This window comes from Rhinoraja longicauda, chromosome 2, assembly GCF_053455715.1.
Source record: "Rhinoraja longicauda isolate Sanriku21f chromosome 2, sRhiLon1.1, whole genome shotgun sequence".
In the NCBI taxonomy this organism is placed as follows: Eukaryota; Metazoa; Chordata; class Chondrichthyes; order Rajiformes; family Arhynchobatidae; genus Rhinoraja; species Rhinoraja longicauda.
Genome location: NC_135954.1, coordinates 43,983,683 through 44,002,182, shown reverse-complemented (window position 1 = coordinate 44,002,182; position 18,500 = coordinate 43,983,683). Strand labels below are relative to the sequence as shown.

At 42.8% G+C, this 18,500-nt stretch overlaps 1 protein-coding gene and 1 pseudogene across 3 annotated transcripts in view; both read left to right on the top strand.

Moving 5' to 3' along the window:
• Nucleotides 1–626: 626 nt before the first annotated feature.
• LOC144611111 (U2 spliceosomal RNA) lies at nt 627–749 on the top strand (annotated as a pseudogene).
• Nucleotides 750–2,163: 1,414 nt separating this feature from the next.
• Nucleotides 2,164–18,500, top strand: part of tpk1 (thiamin pyrophosphokinase 1) — a 299,450-nt gene continuing 283,113 nt past the window's right edge. For 2 of the 3 annotated variants that reach the window (XM_078418380.1, XM_078418367.1), the window contains exons 1-2: nt 2,497–2,700; nt 3,778–3,876. The gene's annotated coding sequence lies outside the window, so the exon portion shown is untranslated. Of the gene's footprint in view, nt 2,438–2,496; nt 2,701–3,777; nt 3,877–18,500 lie in introns of those variants that run through there. The other variant, XM_078418374.1, reaches the window with a different exon arrangement.

The window sequence follows — 18,500 nt, the reverse complement described above, 5'->3', positions numbered from 1 at the left end:
TGAGGATGACTTGCTCCCACTCCAGTTCTGTGAGAACTGAGGTGAATGATGAGGACATTACAGAAATTGCAGATTCTTCAAGGGCAGCTGTCAAAGCAACTAATTTTCCAGCTATGATAGCAGACGTTGATCAGGTCTGTCATTGTTGTGACTATTCATGAAGATCCCAATGTTCCAGATGCTGAACTACATATTGAAGAGTGGAAATTGCCTGTGCTTGGTTTCTTTTAACCAGCTTTTAAATAAAGTTGATAGAAATATTGACAAGAGGGACAAAAGCAGCCAGAGACCATACTCTACGTCATGAATATTAGAGCTTTTTAAAAAAAAGAGTTTAGAGATACAGTATGGAAACAGGCCCTTCTGCCCCCCAAGTTCATGCCCATCAACGATAACCTGTACACCAGTTCTATCCTACACACGCGAGACAATTTACAGAAGCCAATTAACTTAGAAACCTGCACGTCTTTGGAGTTTGGGAGAAAATCGAGCACCCAGAGAAAACCCATGTCTTCACAGGGAGAACATACAAATTCCATACAGAAAGCACCCCTAGTCAGGATCGAACACAGGTCTCTGGTGCTGTAACGCAGCAACTCTACTGCTGCGCCACTGTGCCACCCTGTGTCGCTTCTTGGCCTTTTAGCTAAGATCATGTGTAGTATCTGTTTTTACCAGAACATTGATGTTGGTGGGCATGTGTACAGACCGCATTTAGTGAACAAGTATTCATTATGTATGCACTTATTCTCTCTCATTCTCTCTCATTCTCTCATTCTCTCTCATTCTCTCTCATTCTCTCTCATTCTCTCTCATTCTCTCTCATTCTCTCTCATTCTCTCTCTCTCTCTCTCTCTCTCTCTCTCATCTCTCTCTCTCTCTCTCTCTCTCTCTCTCTCTCTCTCTCTCTCTCTCTCTCTCTCTCTCTCTCTCTCATTCTCTCTCTCTCTCTCTCTCATTCTCTCTCATTCTCTCTCTCTCTCATTCTCTCTCTCTCTCTCTCTCATTCTCTCTCTCTCTCTCTCATTCTCTCTCTCTCTCTCTCTCTCTCTCTCTCTCTCTCTCATTCTCTCTCTCTCTCTCTCTCTCTCTCATTCTCTCTCTCTCTCTCTCTCTCTCTCTCTCTCTCTCTCTCTCTCTCTCTCTCTCATTCTCTCTCTCTCTCTCTCTCTCTCTCTCTCTTTCTTTCTCTCTCTCTCTCTCGCTCTCTCTCTCTCTTTCTTTCCCTTGCCTATAACATTCTCTTTACTAACCCCCACACTCCTTCCCCTCTGCCGCCATGGATGTGTAAACTCCACACAGTGCCAGAGGTCAGGATTTAACCCAGATATTCTGAACATATTTTCATGTAAATAAAAAGTGGTGCAAAAAAACCCTCCTACAAGATAAACATTTGATGCAAAAACTGCTGTAGGATCTCAATACGTCGAGCAGCATCTGATGGGGAAATAAATTAATTTTGGGTTGCGACATTGCATCAGGGGACTACAATCCCTTGTTTCTGTTTTGTACCGCACAACCGGCAACAGCTGGGCTATCTCGTGCAGGTTTCGCTCGCATGGGTCCTGACTGCAAAAAGGTTATTTAGATTTTTATGTGGGCAAGTTTGTTGAGATGATCCATGTCCAAGCTGTGGAGCTGTGACTTGAAGAGCGACAAGGTTGGTGCACATCTGGTGGTGTCGGAAAGGATGTTCCACTCTGGGATAGTCCATGGATATAGTGACTGTAGGGAGCTATTTTTGTTTGCTCTAATTCTAGTATACATGAAGTGACCTGAGGACTATCTTGTAAATTTCTGGGTATTGAATTGAATAAAGTGAAATATGTTACTGGGGATGATGCCATGAGTCTCTTTGTAGACAGTACATAAGTGGGCTTTGGTGCATCTTGACTCCAGTGACTCCCAGCCAAGACGATTTAACACATCGGAGACGCTTGACTGTCTTGAATAGTCGTCACAAACAAACCGTGCTGCAAGCCTCTTGTCAAGGGTGTCAATGTTCTTTTTCTAGTGTCTCCATAAACATTTGACCTTTGGAAAGTGCCTAGTTTTCAGCACTCAAAACTCTCCAATCTGAAGCCAGTCAAAGTTGGGGTCAGGGCTGCTGCGGGGTGTGAGAGTGACCTGTGAGGGCGCTGTCGAGGTGGGTGTGGAGCCAAGGCGTCTGTTGCGCACGAGCTGCGCACGAGCTGCGCACTCGTTTGTCGGCCGTTTGCGCGGAGCGGCGCAAGTGGAGCGCAGCGGCGGCGAGTCAATGCGCCAGTGGCGCAGCGGGGAGGAGCGTCGACGCAAACGGAGCGGGAGAGAGGAGCGGCGTAAGTGGAGGAAGCAGCGGCGTGGGCGGGGACTGACGGCGTAAGTGGGGCGGCGTAAGTGGAGGAAGCAACGACGTAAGTGGAGCGGGAGGAGCGGCGTAAGTGGAGGAAGCAACGACGTAAGTGGGGCGGGGACTGACGGCGTAGGTGGGGCGGAGTTCAGGGTTCGGCAGTTTGGGGAACCAACGGCCTCCCTCCCTCCCTCCCCGGCTCTGCAGCAAGTGTATGATATTCCCTTTGAGTGCTGGTTCAGTGTCAAACCGGTCGGCTGCCCTGGAGATGTGCACTGAATCTCTCCGTGATCCTCAACAGTCCATTTCCTGAGTAGTTGATGATCAGTCGCTTGTTTCCTGTAATAAACCTCCCCGTCGCCAAAGCACAAGTGAGTTATTTGAATCGTGCACCGGCTTTGCTTTGCACTGCTCTCCTATTCCCAACAGTGTGCCAAACTGCCACTGCTCGTCAGATTTATACCTCCGATAGGAAACGTTCACGATTTATTTTGGTACCGTTTCTAGACATTGCCTTTCATAACTTACATGAATTCATAAATACATTATATTTCTGCATCAAAATTGGCACAGACAAAAACAAAATCTAGTTACAACCGATGTCTTGTTTCAAATGTTTGCAAAGATTTATTTACTGGGCAGTCTTTCAGGATTGAGGATGATTTGCTTTCACTCCAGTTCTATGTGACTGATGAGGATAATGTGGAAACCTCAGACTCCTTAAGGACAATGACATAGCTACCAAAACAACTATCAAATCAATATTACTGCTTCTATAAAGTTGATTAAGAAATCTAGTTACATTTGTTGCTTGGAGACACGGAAAACTGAAGATGCTGGAATCTCGAGCAAAATAAAAAGTGCTGGAGGATTTCAGTAGGTCAGGCAGCATCCGTGGAGGGAATGGACAGGTGATGGTCCGGGTCAGGATCCTTCTTCAGACTGAAGCATTGCATGAATAAAGAAAGGTCCTGACCAGAAATGTTGTCTGTCCATTCCCCTCACAGATGTAGACACAAAAAGCTGGAGTAACCCAGTGGGTCAGACAGCATTTCTGGAGAAAAGGAATAGCTAACATTTTGGATCGAGACCCTTCTTCAGTCTATCTTCGGTTTAAACCAGCATCTGCAGTTCCTTCCTACACCTCTCACAGATGTAGCCTGACCCAAGTTCCTCCAGCACTTAGTGTTATACAGCTGGTGCTTGAGGGCTTGTCACAAATTTATGCAAAGTTTGCTTTCCTGAGCAGTCATCACTTATGTGCTAGCTCAATGTTTTTACATATGTAGGGCATTACCCTAGATAATGTGTTTTATTTGGAGAAAATCAGTTGGTGTGTTTGTAGTGAGCACATACTGTACACTGTTGAATATGAATCGGTGAGACTTCACTTTCTTAAGAGACCACAGACCTTTGCTTAAAACAGCCTTTATTTTCTCTCCACTTAGCTCTACCTCACTTCCAGATTGGTACAGCTCGACACTCAAACTTCCTAACGGGCCACTCAACTCAGGAACACACCAGACCAGTTCTACCTCTTGGTTCAGGTCTGTATTCTTTGATAATTTATTGGTTTAATTAGGGGGAGAAATTGTTTATGGTAATGTATTTAGATGTTGTTTTGAGATTTGTTGACAGAAGGAATCTCTGCCTCCTTTTATTACTTAAGTGTAGATTTTATATTCTTGCTCTATACAGCGTATACATACGACTACAAGTACTGGATATTTGCTGCTTTGAAAGACCCTGCAGGAAGAAGTAGTTGGATTTTAATTAACATATTAAAAATATATAAAAGGAAGTAATTTGTTTTAAAGCTTTTTTGCAAAATTTAGAAGTTGAGTAGAAGCATGAGGTGCTGCTAAAAATCTTAAGTGCTACTTAAGGAATGAGCACCTGGATGAAAAAGTGATTTTGAATATTAATTCATCAGTGATTTATTTCCTTTGATGTTAGCATTTAGAAACACTATTGAGTGTTTTGTTTAACGTTTGTTCACAGTCTTCGCTTGATGTGAAAGTGTGGGTATAGAGTAAGGTGCTGGCAGACTGGAGCTGACTGCTAATGCTGTGCCTCTATTTAAAAAGAGCAGCAGAGAAAAGAAATAGTAGCTGTAGACTAGTAAGCTGAATATCTATGGTAGGAAAGTTACTGGAGCGAAATCTGAGGGATAAAATATACATGCCTTTTTATAGAGAAAAGTTTGATTGGGATAGTCAACATGGCTTTGTACATGGGAAATGGTGTCTCGTAAATTTGACTTCGTTTTTTGGAAGAAGTAATCAAGAAAGTTGACGAAAACAGATCCACAGACATAGTGTATGTGGACTTGAGCACGGCCTTTGGTAAGGTATGGGCATGGTAGGCTGCTCTGGAAGGATTGATCGCATGGAATCTAGGGAGAGCTAGCTAACCAGATACAGAGTGTGTAGGAAGGAACTGCAGATGCTGATTTAAACCAAAGATAGACACAATAAGCTGGAGGAACTCAACGGCTCAGATAACATCTCTCCAAAAAAAGAATAGGTGACTTTTTGGGTCGAAACCCTTCTTCAGACCCGAAACATCACATTCCTTTTCTCCAGAGATGTTGTCTGACCCGCTGAGTTAATCCAGCTTTTTGTGTTTAATTAGATACAGATTTGGCTTTTTGGTAGGAAGCACAGGGCGGTGGTAGAAGGTTGTTTCCGGAACTGGAGACCTGTGACTAGTGGAGTGCCTCGGATGGGTGTGGGGCCCATTGCTAATTGTCATTATTATCAATGATTTGGATGAGAATGTACAAGGGTTGATTAGTAAATTTGCAGATGACACTAAAATAGGTGGTATCATAGACTGTGAAGATTGTTAACAAGAATTTGCAGCGGGATCTTGATCAGCTGGGCAAGTAGGCCAAGGAATGGCTAATGGAGTTTAATTCAGATAAATGTGAGATGTTGCATTTTGAGATGTCTAGCAAGGGTAGGATCTTAGTAGTGAATGTAGAGCTCTGGGGAGTTTTGTGAAGCAGAGGGATCTAGGAGTGCAGATACACAGGCCCCTGATCATGGAGTTGCAGATGGATGGGTGACGGAGGCTTTTGGTATGCTGGCCTTCATTCAGGGAATTGAGTGTAGAAGTGGGGATGTTATGTCACAGTCGAGGTGTTGGTGAGGTTGCCCTTACAGTATTGTGTTGAGTTTTGGTAACCCTACTATATGAAAAATGCTATTAAGCTGGAAAAAAATTGCAGAGTAAATCTGCGAGGATGTTAGCAGACTCCAGGGCCTGAGGTTTAGGGAAAGGTTGGGTAGGCTGCGACTTTATTCTGTGGAGCTCAGGAGGCTGAGGGGTGATCTAATAGAATGGAATAGATAGGATGAATTGAGTCTTTGGCAGAGTAGGGAAATCGAGAATTGGAAGGAATAGGTTTAAGGTGAGAGGGGAAGAATTTAACAGAAATCTGAGGGACAGCTTTTTCACAGTTGTGGGTATATGGACTAAGCTTCCGGGGAAAGTAGTTGAGGACAATAATAACATTTAAAGGATATTTGGACAGGTACATGGATAGGAAATATTTAGAGGGATATGGGCCAAACCAAAATGGCTTAGATGGGGCATCTTGATCGTCATGGATGAGTTGGGCCGAAGGGCCCATTTCCATGCTCTATGACTTTATGAGATGGTTTTTGTGTTGCTGATGTCCTCTGACTGTAAGTATGCTGATTCTGTTCAGAATTCTAACATGATGTTTGATTTCTAATAAGTACCCATTGAGCCGTTCAATCTATCCCTGTAGTAGCTGTAAATCACATTTCACCAAGCTTCTGACAGATCTAACATGTGATTTTTCTTTTCCAAGTAAAATGAACCATTTCACTTAAATGTCACCTTGTTATCAAGATTACGAGAGAGATTTTGAATCTCAAAATGCTTTCATACACTATTAGATCTGATAACCACATGATTAGAATTTGTGATAAGCAAGATAGATTTTGAATCTCAAGTTATTTTAGCATTCTGTTACATGGTAACTACATACTTAGAATCAGATTTTAAACATTTCACTGTCTAACCCATTAATCTGGAAAATGTGGGCTTTGGAGCAGAAAGGTATTTTGTATATTAGACTCGATATAGCTTTTGATAATGCTCTGCTGTTACTTAATTGTTTGGGCGTCTTTAAGAAATTACTATGTTTGAAATTGATGCCAATTTGCAACTGAGCACTGTATGAAATGGGCAACATATACATATTTCTTCAAGGGTCCATAGCCAGTTAGCAAACTCGAGACTGAAAGGGAAACCACTGATGTCTTGTGCATTTTAAATAATCACGGGTTGTTGCCAGTAAGAGGTTGAGAACTTTTAAACTGAATTTATTTTTCACTAACATTTGGAGCATGCTTTCAAATAGTTTTGGTGCATTACCTGACAGGGTTTTGAAGGCATTGAAACTACTGTGGTTCTTTTTGCAGAGGACATATAGTTCCCTCCTTGGGCCACAGGAGACAATTGGAAGAGGCAGATTCCAGCAAAACAGAAGGGATGATAGTGAGACAGAAGTGGTGACTTGTTGCTGGAGCAATACCTGCACAGACGAACAAAGCATTTTATTTTAATCATCTGAAATTTGTGGACAATTGCGATCAATCCGAGTCCTTGTATATTTGTCAATGATGTATTCAGTCATCACTTTGGACCGACATCTACAGATTTTAAAATGGAATGAAAAATTTCTGATGAAATTGCACACAAGTCTGCTTCATTGAACTGCCTGTTCTATAATTCAATGTCCCCAGGCCCATTGATATGAACTATTTCTTCAACTATGAAATGGCTCACCACCAGTAGCCACTAGTACCCAGTCAAATACACAGAACAGCATAATCAGTGTCCTTCTCACTTTGTTTGTTCCATACTGTTATCATTTTCATCTCCTCAACATTTCCCTTTCTCTCTTGCCATCCCGCCCTGTCTGGTGCTTCCTCACTGTTTACTGCATAATTATAGAGAATATCCATAATTGACATATTGATGGATTTTGGATATTAAGAGAATTGTGCAGAATGGGAGTAGTGCAGAAAAGTGGTGCTGAAATAAAAGATCCACAATGATTTCGATCAATGGCATGGGTTGCATGGGTTATTTCTACTTTTATTTCTTGGGTGTTCTTATAACTGACTCGGTAAACCTGTTATGAGCAGGTAAAGAGGAGGTCCAATGAGGAAATGTACTTGGAGCTGGGAATGGATTTGGGAAGCATTGACATTAAAGGACCTTGGAGAGGAAATGATTGGAACAAAAATTCTAATCGGAGAGGATAGATGAATCAAAATCTGATTTTAAAAAAAATGATGGCACAAGAGACTCTTGATGTTGGACTCTAGTAATAAAGGGGTCACTCTCCAAGGGTCAGGAGGCATCTGGAGGGAAATGGACAGTCAATGTTTGGATTGGAACCCTTTATCAAGAATGAAAGAGGAGGGGGGAGTGGCTGGTGTAAAAGGAGTGGGGAGGGGGGGTAAGAGCTAGCAAGTAAGTGTTGGGGTTAATTGGCAATTAAATTAGGATGGGGGGGGGGGGGGGAGGGAGAGGCGGGTGAGAGACAGTGACCAAAAGATTTAAGTACATTAACGGTGACTTGGTTGTATGCATTCAAAACTGGCTTACTGATACTGGGACTAGCCGCAGGGATATAGATCAGCTGCAGAAGTAGGTGGAGAAATAGCAGATGGAGTTTAATCTGAGCAATTGTGTGGTGTTGCACTTTGGGAGGTCGAATGTTAGGGGAAAATATATGATTAGTGGCATGATCCTTAACGGTATTGATGTACAGAGGGATCTTGGGGTCCAAGTCCATAACTCCTTGAACGTGTCAACACAAGTAGATAGAGTGGTAAAGAAGACATAAAATATGATTGCTTTCATAGGTCGGGGCATTGAGTGTAGGAGTCAGGAGGTCATGGTGCAACTTTATCGGACTTTTGCTAGGTTGCGTATAAAGTATTATGTGCAGTTCCGGTCACCCCATTACAGGAAGGACGTGGAGAGTTTGGAAAGGGTGCAGAGGAGGTTTACGAGAATGTTGCCTAGATTAGGGGGTATTAGCTCCAGGGGGAGGTTGGACAGGCTTGGGTTGTTTTCTCTGAAAAGTCGGAGGTTGCGGGGAGACCTAATAGAAGTAAATAAAATCAAGAGAGACATAGATAGGATAGACAGTCAGAATCTTTCCCCCAGGATAGAAAAAAATAATACTACAGGGCTAACTTTAGGGTGAGAGGGACAAAGTTTAAAGGAGATGTGCAGGAAAGATCATTTATACATAGGATGGTGAGTGCCTGAAACACACTGCCAGAGGTGGTGGTGGACACAGATAGCCACATGGATTTGCAGGGAATGGAAGGATATGAATTAAGTGCAGGCAGATAAGAGTTGGTCTTGGCATCATGTTTGCTGGGCCGAAGGGTCTATTCTTGTACTGTTCTATGTTTTAACCGCATATCTGTCAAAATATCTTTATTAGTAATGCCTCCTAATGTTTAATAAATGACTTGCTATTTGTAGATTATTTATGGCATAAAGCTAATCTCATTTCGTAAATCATTTGCACGAAATCATTTTTTCCTGGGCTGAATTACATTTGGGATGAAGTGTATTTGATAAAAACCAGAGTACAATTCTGTGACATTACGTGAGTCTAACCAAGTTCAAAGTTTGTATGGATCATGTGGCAAAATTATATGAGTGATGCCAGGAAAGCTTTGCTGAAATAGAATATCTTAACTTCGTCTATAGAACATAACCTTGGGAAAGTTCAGTACAACGTCAAATTAATTTGTAGGAAGGAACTGCAAATGCTGGTTTAACTGAAGATAGACTTGTTACATATATAATTGTCTTTAAATATCTAGAAACATCTTGCTTGTTGTAGTTACTCTTGTTTTTCATTATCAAGCTACAGAAACTTGCTGTTTATATGAAATACCAACCAAATAAAGGACGGATCTCTTTTTTTTGGTGTGCTTTTGTTGATATCCCATCTTTATGACTCAATATGTGAAGAAATGTCAGTTGGATAACTTTGACTTAGTGTAATCATAACCAATATGGTTAAAAAAAGTATTGTAGAATATGTGATATTAGGAAGAGATTTGCTGAAATACCAGGCTGAGCTTTGCGGAAATACAATACCTTGACTTGAACTATTGAATAAACTCATTGATTTAATTAACTTTACCACCGACTTTCACCTTGGCCTCAAATTCACTTGGACTATCTCTGAAGTCTCTTTCTCCTTTCTTGATTTCTCTGCCTCCAACACAGGGGTCATACATGATTGACTGACATCCCACAGTTATCTGGACTACACTTCCTCACCCCTACCTCTTGCAAAGTTGCTGTACCCCACTCTCAATTCCTCCGTCTGTGCTGTATCTGCTCCCATGGTGAGTCTTTCCCTTCTAGGACATGTCCCTTTTCTTAGAAATGTCCTCTTTCTTTAGTAAACGTAGCTTCGCCACTGCTGTCATAGATGGATCCCGCACCCTTGTCTCCTTTGTGTCTTGTAGATCTCCTCTTGCTCCCCCACCCTGCTTACAGACGGAAGGATAGCGTTACCCTGGTCCTCACCTTTCTCCCCATCAGCCTCTGCATCCAACATATCATTCTCTGACATTTCCGTCACCCTCAATGTAATCCCGCCACCAATCACATCTTCCCATCTAAACCCCTTTCTGTCTTCTGCAGAGACTGTTCCCTCCGCAACTCCTTGGTTCATTCATCCCTTCCCACCCTCTCCCCAGGTATTTTCCTCTGCAATTGCAGGAGATGTAATATCTGTCCCTATACCTCCTCCCTCAGATCTGTCCAGGGACCCCAGCAGTCCTTCCAGGTGAGACAGAGGTTCATGTACATCTCCTCTAACCTCATTTACTGCATACGGAGTTCCAGATGTGGCCTCCTTTACATCGGCGAGATCTAACAGAGACTTACTACTTCGTTGAACACTGGGTTGCTAAGCATTTTAACTCCGCTTCTCATTTCCATATTGATCTTTCTGTTCTGGGCTTCCTCCATTGCCAGTGAAGTCGCACACAAACTGGAACCGAACCGTATGAATATTGAATTCTCTGATTTTGGGTGACTATCTACAAATTCCCCCCCCCCTTTTCCCCTCACATCCCTGAGTTCCACCTGGACGTGCACCCATTTCTTACCATCCCCTTCCCTTCCACCAATATTCCTTCCTCTGGCTTCACAATTTGCACTTCTATCTTTATCTCACACCAATTGTCTTTTCATCTCTGGCCCTTGTCCAATCATCTGCCTATGAAAAGCATTGCCCTCACTGGTACCTACCACTCGCCAGGCTTTGCCCAGCCCCTTCTCTCTTCCAGCTTTCTTCCCCCCTCCCCACCACACCACCATTCAGTCTGAAGTAGGGTTTCGACCCGAAGAGTCACCTATCCTTTTTCTCCAGAGATGCTGCCCGACCCATTGAGTTATTCCAGCACTTTTGTAAATCAGCATCTGCATACAGTCAGAGACATGCATTGCGGTAGCAGGCCCTTTGGCTCAGCTTGCCCAAGGCGAACAAGGTGCCCCATGTGCACTACTTCCATCTGCCTGCATTTGGCCCATCTATATACTAAAACTCTTGATTGATCGCTTGTTCCTGAACTACAGCCAAAACGGTACACAATAGCGTGACAATTTTAGGCCCACCTTACTGTCGTCCCGTGGTCCTATGGAAGAGGTTTAATTGAAATCGGTGTTATATTTTTTAAATTATTCACATTTTAAAGTTTAAAAAACCACACATGTGCAGTTGGGGCTCCGTTGATCTGGTACTTACGTAAGATGGCTGCCGCATCCGCACGTGCGCAGAACAAACGCATCCGCACCTGCGCAGATGGGGCCGTTGAGCAGGGCTCGGCCGCCTGTCTCTTGGGGGCGGGAGAGCCAGGCCTGGTGCAGGGGGAAGCAGCCGGAGCCTGGGCCTGGACTTGGACATGACCGGGTAACCGCGAGCCTGAGGTGGGCCAAGTGGAAAGGCGGTAGAAGCGGTGAGGCCGGGCATTGGTGGAGGCCTGAGCCTGGTGCCGTACCCCTTCCTCTCTCCGACAGGCTCAGTGCCTTTCCCACGCCGCCCAGAGTCCAGTGGTTCAGCAAGAGTGGGAGAGCCGCCGCCGTCTACCACTGAACATCCCCGCACCAGGATGGGACGGGACAGGACACTTCCCCTCGCTCCACCAATGGCGGCCCCCTGGGCCGGGAGGTGGGTTGCTAGGGTAACCACGGGTTGCTCCCAGGAGGTGGGGGTGGGGGAGGTAATGGGTGAGTGGAGGAAGAGGGAGGAGGGGGGGAGGGGGGTGAAGGAGGGGGGGAGCAGGGGAGCAGAAGGTGCTGCACCAATGCAGAGGCTGGAACTTGTACGATACCCAGCGTCTGAACCTTCCTTAATTGGCTGAGTATTAACTGCTGGACTGGTTAAAGTTGTGTGTTTATTGTTCTCAAGAATCTTGATGATGGAGAATCAATTTTGGTAATGGGAGATGGTTAGGTTCCCTTCGGTTTCTCATGGTTGTGACTTGGTGTTTATGTAGCATGTGACTGTCTTGGAGGTCTCATCTTTCATTGCACTGAAAATGAAGCAACCGTCTTCTGTAACAAAAATCGAAGTGCTTTGCAGGTTGGTCAGTATCTTTGAGGACTATTGATAAATTAACCTTCTCAGTGTGTTACAATGCTTGATTCTGCCTTGTGCATTGACTAAAAGTTAATGATGGTTAAATCGGATGGCCCCTGAATATCCCGCTCCTGTTCCGGTCCTAGACTGATACAGTGTGGAACTTGCCCATACCAGCCAGCTACATTAATCTCACCTGCCCGTTTGGTCCATATCCTTCCAAACTTGTCCTATCCATGTACTTGTCTAACTGTTTCTTAAACGTTGGGATAGTTTCAGCCTCAGCCACGTTCTCTGGCAGCTTGTTCCATACACCCATCACCCTTTGTGTGAAAAAGTTACCCTTCAGATTCCTATTAAATCTTTCCCTTAAACCTATATCCTCTGGTCCTCGATTCTCCATGGGTGAGAAATGCTCCTGAGGTGGATAAAGTTTCTTCATTAGAGACTTTCTTCCCTATCTTTCCCTATCTCTCCCTCTTCTTACAGCTCGGTGCCCTTGACTCATTTTACCAGTTGTGAGACTCTTTAAGAGGTATAGCTATTTACTTACCAGTTTATTTTCCAATGATTCAGCCTGATCTGAGGAATTCCAGCACTTTCTGATTTTGTTTTAGATGTTCAACATCAGTGGTTTTTCTAAAATGTCTGTTTATTAATAATGTAGTTAACTTTTTAACATTGTGTCTGGGGACATGCCGAGCTCACCACCTTCAATCCATTGATATGAGCCACATCATAAGCCAAAAAACTAAGTGCTGGAGGAACTCGGTGGGTCATGCAGCATCTGTGGAGGGAATGGACAGATGACAATAGACAACAGGTGCAGGAGTAGGCCATTCGGCCCTTCGAGCCAGCACCGCCATACACTTTGATCATGATAAATCATCCCCAATCAGTACCCCGTTCCTGCCTTCTCCCCATATCCATTTACTCCTCTATCTTTAAGAGCTCGATCTAACTCTCTCTTGAAAGCATTCAGAGATTTGGCCTCCACTGCCTTCTGAGGCAATGAATTCCACAGATTCACAATTCTGGGTGTAAAAGATTTTCCTCGTCTCCGTTCCAAATGGCCTACCCTTTATTCTTAAATTGTGGCCCCTGGTTCAGCACTCCCCCAACTCTCGAACATGTTTCCTGCCTCCAGCGTGTCCAATCCCTTAATAATCTTATGTTTGAATAAGATCCCCTCTCATCCTTCTAAATTCCAGTGTGTACAAGCCTAGTCGCTCCATTCTTTCAACATGTGACAGTCCAGCCATCCCAGAAATTAACCTCATGAACCTACGCTGCACTCCCTCAATAGCAAGAATGTTTTTGAGTCGGGACTCTTCTTCAGACTTGTGTTTCCAACCACATCATTAATGTGCATTCCCACAATGAACATCAAAATGGAACTGGTTCACGTCCAATAGCGCACAAAATATCCTGATTCTTACTGTCAAGAATCTAAAAAGAACAAGTAATTGTATCTCAGCCCATTCTAGTGGAAATGCCATGAAAATCTTAAAGCATAAATGGTGTATTGAGCATTTGACATCTTCAAAGATGTCTCAGTGTAGTTTTTGAAATGCAGTAAATTAGCTTGGTTAGTGGTCGAATCATAGGTCGAGAGAGGATATATTGCAAGATGGTTTCATGGCAAGCTGCCAACTGAGAGGGTGAGAGAGTGCCAGGGAAAAAAACAATTTATTCATGCTGGTGACCAAACTGCAAAGGGAACTTATTCACTGTTAAATAGCAGTGGGCAGCGTCTGATAATTCACAGCTAAAGAGCTCACAGAGAAATGGTCACTTATCTCATATCTTGCTGCAGAATGAACCACTGGCCAGTGAGTTTTGAGGCATTTGTTTGAACTTGAGCAGATAGGATGCATCTATACACTTCAGAATTCATTATGCTACTACCATCAGCAGTTGTATCATCAATGAAGATAAGTGAGCCAGTACCTTCAGCATCCATACATGCCCAGGCCATAACACCCCCACCATCGTGTTTCACAGATGAGGTGATATGCTTTGGATCTTGGGCAGTTCCTTCTCTCCTCCATACTTTTCTCCTGCCAAAACTCTGACAGACGTTAATCTTCGTCTCATCTGTCCACAAGACCTTTTTGCAGAACTGTGGTTGCACTTTTAAGTACTTCTTGGCAAACTCTAACCTGGCCATCCTATTTTTGCAGCTATCCAGTGGTTTGCGTCTTGCAGTGCAGCCTCTGTATTTCCGTTCATGAAGTCTTCTGTGGACAGTGGTCATTGACAAATCCACACCTAACTCCTGAAGAGTGTTTCTGATATGTCGGACAGGTGTTTGGGGATTTTTCTTTATTATAGAGAGAATTCTTCTGTCATCAGCTGTGGAGGTCTTCCTGGGCCTGCCAGTCCCTTTGCGATTAGTAAACTCACCAGTGCTCTCTTTCTTCTTAATGATGTTCCAAACAGTTGATTTTGGTAAGCGTAAGGTTTGGCTGATGTCTCTAACAGTTTTATTCTTGTTTCTCAGTCACATAATGGCTTCTTTGACTTTCATTGGCACAACTTTGGTCTTCATGTTGATAAACAGCAATAAAAGTTTCCAAAGGTGATGGAAAGACAGCAGGAAAGACTGGGCGCTGAGAGCTCTCTTATATCTGCATTAAGGAGGGAATTAAACACACCTGAGCAATTACAAACACCTGTGAAGCCATGTATCCCAAACATTATGGTGCCCTGAAATGGGGGGACTATGTATAAACACAGCTGTAATTTCTACATGGTGAAACCAAAATGTATAAAAAGACCCTTTAATAAAAATCTGATAATATGCACTTTAACCACATATGATTTTTTTCTAATACAAATAATAATAATAATAATAATAATAATAATAATAATATTCATTTATTGTCATTGCAACGAGTACAACGAAATTAAAAAATAGCCAATCCTGACGGTGCGTAAAAACATATATGCAATAAATGCAAAAACAAATAAATACAATTATATTAAGTACAAAAGTTTTAACAGTGTTGCCTAGTGCAGAAGGTAGTGTTCAGTTCTCGTATGGCCCTGGGGTAAAAACTGTTCTTAAGTCTGTTTGTTTGGGATTTGATCGACCTGAAACGTCGACCAGAATCTCAAATTGTGGAGTACAGAGGCAAATAAATACATGATGGGCTATTATGGAGGGCATTGTAACTTCCTGAATTTCTTTCAATACCATACAATATATCTTTATTGTCATTGTACAGGGGTACAACGAGATTGGGAATGCGCCTTCCATACGATGCAATAAATTAATTAGCTAATCAGTATAAATTTATACAACCCAGTGAAACAAAATTAGAACAGTTTTAAAACAGTATAAAGTTCAAGTAGGTCTGTGCCGGTTCACTGTGCAATGTGACCATCCGGCTCAGCAGGACCGGTTCATAGCAGCTATGGCCCTGGGAATGAAGTTGTTCCTGAGTCTGGAGGTGCGGGCGTAGAAGGTAGAATTCCCGATGGTAGAATTTAAAAAAAATTAGTCTGCCCGATGGTAGAATTTTGAACAGACTATTGCAGGGGTGTGAGGAGTCTTTGTGAATGCTGGTGGCTTTTCTGAGGCATCATGTGTTGTAGATGTCCTCCAAGGCTGGTAGCTGTGTTCCGATAGTCTTCTGAGCTCTATGGATTACCCGCTGAAGAGCTCTCCTCTCTGCCTCCGTGCAGCTGAGGTACCACACAGGGATGCCATGTGTTAGGATGCTCTCTATGGTGCAGCGGTAGATGATCGTCAGCAGCTGTTGGGGCAGACCAGACTTTTTCAGTGTTCTCGGGTAGAACAGTCATTGCTACGCCTTCTTGACAAGCGCATCGGTGTTAGTGGACCATGTGAGATTCTCTGAAATGTGAGTGCCCAGAAACGTGAAGCTGGACACTCTCTCCACACTGTCCCCGTTGATAAAGATCGGAGCGTATTCCCCGTTGTGTGATCTAAGGAAGTTGATGATCAGCTCCTTGGTCTTGGAGGTGTTTAGGGACAGGTTGTTAACTGAGCACCAGTCCGCCAGGTTCTGCACCTCCGCAAGATTTATCACCCTGTTTCCCAATTAGATTCTTGCAGCTATGTTGGTTTCATTTAATTTTAATAATGCAGGTGGTTCCGTGGATAAAGATGGTAACATTTGCAGAAAATTGTTTCGAAAGTAATTTTCAACTTTCCCAGTTTGACTTTGATCTCTAAAGTCCCTGGCCCATGAAGAATTCAAGAGAAAGAAATAAGATTAATGCATGGTGTCAGACACACTTCTGCTTGGTATGGTTTTCATATTGGACATGCCTCGATGAAGAACATGATAGTTAATTGATTCAGCCGCATTAAAGAAGAGGGCAGGAAGATATGCCTGGATTGATTTTAAAAATAAATTGGGCTGTTATGAATATGAATATGCAGAGACAGCCCCCATTAAGAAATGTATTAGTCCTTTTGTTTAGTTGGTGGTCTAATGAGGGAAATAAAGAGCTTTGCAGGTAGCAGTAAGGTACTCTTACCCAGTGTAATGCAAATCTACTTGTGCATATGAAGAAAATGTCTGGCCTAAGTTCTTACTACTGCTGATTTGATTTCTTACTTTTTGTTAATTTTTGGGGGGAAGTAACTGACAAATGTTAAGTTTCAGAGCTCATAACTTGAATTCTTAATGGAATTAGCAGTGAATCATTAGTTTTATCGTAGTGAGGAATTTAAAATAAATACTTTGGCACCGAAATAACTGGCAAAATTAAGAAAACTAAAAGCTGACAAATTCATAGCAGAGATTTTTTTTTGTTTTTGATAAATATTTTTATTAAACATAAATACATATTAATAAAATTTACTTATTACATACATTCGTGATATTATTAATATTAACAATTATGTCCTACATATTTCTATACTTTTTTTTTTAAGAGAGGAAAAGATAGAGAAAAATAAAATAAAAATAAGAGATCCAAATTGGAGAAATGAATGGAGTATTAAAAAAGTTATCTATCATTGGAGATATATCCATCATTTATTATTCATAATTCTTCCTCCATTCCATTATTCAGGCCACGGTCAAGTCCTCGAACCAAGCCATTTTGACCCTTTAAATATACAATAAATGGAGACCATATTCCTCTGAAAAGATTCAACCTGTCCACTAGTACAAGTCTCAATCTTTCCAGATGAAGTGTCTCCGACATTCCTGTAATCCACATTTTAATTGTGGGGGATGTAGGACCTTTCCAGAATTTCAGTATTAATTTTTTCCCAATTATTAAACTATAATCAATAAAAATTCTTTGATTCGTTGTTAATAATTGATCTGTTTCTAATATTCCCAGTATTATTAGGTTTGAGTCAGGGATCAGCTTCCTATTAACAACATTCGAAATTATTTTAAACATTATAGATTCAGGATCAGTTCCTGTGGATTGGAGAATAGCAAATGTTATCCCACTTTTTAAGAAAGGAGGGAGAGAGAAAACGGGTAATTATAGACCAGTTAGGGACCAATGGGTCCCTTTCGGAATGGCAGGCAGTGACCAGTGGGGTACCGCAAGGTTCGGTGCTGGGACCCCAGCTATTTACGATATACATTAATGACTTAGACGAAGGGATTAAAAGTACCATTAGCAAATTTGCAGATGATACTAAGTTGGGGGGTAGTGTGAATTGTGAGGAAGATGCAATAAGGCTGCAGGGTGACCTGGACAGGTTGTGTGAGTGGGCGGATACATGGCAGATGCAGTTTAATGTAGATAAGTGTGAGGTTATTCACTTTGGAAGTAAGAATAGAAAGGCAGATTATTATCTGAATGGTGTCAAGTTAGGAGGAGGGGGAGTTCAACGAGATCTGGGTGTCCTAGTGCATCAGTCAATGAAAGGAAGCATGCAGGTTCAGCAGGCAGTGAAGAAAGCCAATGGAATGTTGGCCTTCGTAACAAGAGGAGTTGAGTATAGGAGCAAAGAGGTCCTTCTACAGTTGTACCGGGCCCTGGTGAGACCGCACCTGGAGTACTGTGTGCAGTTTTGGTCTCCAAATTTGAGGAAGGATATTCTTGCTATGGAGGGCGTGCAGCGTAGGTTCACTAGATTAATTCCCGGAATGGCGGGACTGTCGTATGTTGAAAGGCTGGAGCGATTGGGCTTGTATACACTGGAATTTAGAAGGATGAGGGGGGATCTTATTGAAACATATAAGATAATTAGGGGATTGGACACATTAGAGGCAGATAACATGTTCCCAATGTTGGGGGAGTCCAGAACAAGGGGCCACAGTTTGAGAATAAGGGGTAGGCCATTTAGAACGGAGATGAGGAAGAACTTTTTCAGTCAGAGGGTGGTGAAGGTGTGGAATTCTCTGCCTCAGAAGGCAGTGGAGGCCAGTTCGTTGGATGCTTTCAAGAGAGAGCTGGATAGAGCTCTTAAGGATAGCGGAGTGAGGGGGTATGGGGAGAAGGCAGGAACGGGGTACTGATTGATAGTGATCAGCCATGATCGCATTGAATGGCGGT